At 38.1% G+C, this 1,404-nt stretch overlaps 1 non-coding gene across 1 annotated transcript; it reads right to left on the reverse strand.

Moving 5' to 3' along the window:
• Nucleotides 1–1,049: 1,049 nt before the first annotated feature.
• On the reverse strand, nt 1,050–1,157 carry LOC125169182 (U6 spliceosomal RNA). Its single transcript, XR_007153510.1, has one exon. It is a non-coding gene; the product is annotated as a U6 spliceosomal RNA (small nuclear RNA).
• Nucleotides 1,158–1,404: the final 247 nt, after the last annotated feature.

Genomic DNA, 1,404 nt, shown 5'->3' on the forward strand with positions numbered 1-1,404 from the left:
ACAAGGAATCTTTATGAAACCCAGAATAAAGGAAGACATGACCCAACACAAAAGAGCCAAAGGCTCTTTTGAGACCAGTCATTGCTCAGCAATGGCACAGAAATTTAAAGTATAGAATGACCCCAAGAACCCAAAATCACAAAAACCACCACCACCCCACCATCAGAAAACTGTAAACTAAGCAATAACCTGATGAGTAAATCTGGGATAAACTAGTATTATTCAGAAATGTTCTCACAGGCTTTTCATTACAAATAAGCATGAAATTTATGGGGAAATATTAAATGGGAAGCAGTACTGAAGCAGACCAAATCACTTAAGATTCCAGAAAGATTAATCATTTCCTTTCCAAAGGACAAAAGTCTACCCCAAAGAATAATCTGTGGTAACAAAACATAAAAGGATCAGGATCACAGGAAAAAGATGGTTCAGAGATTGGAAAGATGTGAGGAAGAAAGGGTATGGCATAGGCAGACCTTAAAGACTACTGCAAAAGGAAAACACAGTGATGTAGAACTCTGACTCACACAGACACAAAGATTAGAAGACTTCTGGAATCATAGTTAATCCTGAGGAACATAGAAATGGATACACAGTTATTTTTTATACTTTTAAGATACTTTTATTTTTAAGAGTGTGCCTTGAGCCATGAAGTTGAGCTACGCTTGACGATTGCTGCTTTCACAAAAGGTTCTAATAGAACAAAAAGAGTTCAAATCAAAGCCAGGACTTAGGAAATGGTTATATTAACTGAATAATATGCCAACAAATAATAAAACCTACTGGAAAAAAGTGACAAAAGGAAATACAAAACGTGAAATGTCAAAAATGTGATGAAAAATATCATACTATGAGTGCCCCCCCCCACCATGTTTGGCATCTGCCTGCCTCACTTTCACCATCTCTTTATCCAGGACATTTTCCAGTGGCCAAGGACATTTTCCAGTTGGCTAGAGCTCTGCTTCTCTACTTTCGGAAATGGTAAAGTGCCTTAGAATAAAAGTTCTCCTGGAGCAATCCTCAATCAATAATGGGGATTTTAAAAAGACCTAATTCAAACACTCTTTTATGAAATTTGTGTCATCCTTGTGTCAGGACCATGCTAATCTTCTCTTTATTGATTCAATTTTCAGGGTATGTGCTGCCAACATGAGCATGCTCCAACATCCTTTAGATGGAATCATTCTGGACAGAATCTTTGCTTTAGTGTCTTGAGTTCCCCAGGGGGACTATGCCCTAGTTACCTAGAAAGAGAACTTTCTTGATAATGCACTCATTTGTCTGTCTTTCTTTCCTTGCCTCACTTCCAATCATCCCCCCTTGTGTTTTCTCCACCTTCCAAATGAACTACTTCACCCAACCCTCTTCTCATAGTTTCCTTCTGGGAAAATCAAAACTAGAGAC

The sequence above is a fragment of the Prionailurus viverrinus genome, chromosome B3 (assembly GCF_022837055.1).
Source record: "Prionailurus viverrinus isolate Anna chromosome B3, UM_Priviv_1.0, whole genome shotgun sequence".
In the NCBI taxonomy this organism is placed as follows: Eukaryota; Metazoa; Chordata; class Mammalia; order Carnivora; family Felidae; genus Prionailurus; species Prionailurus viverrinus.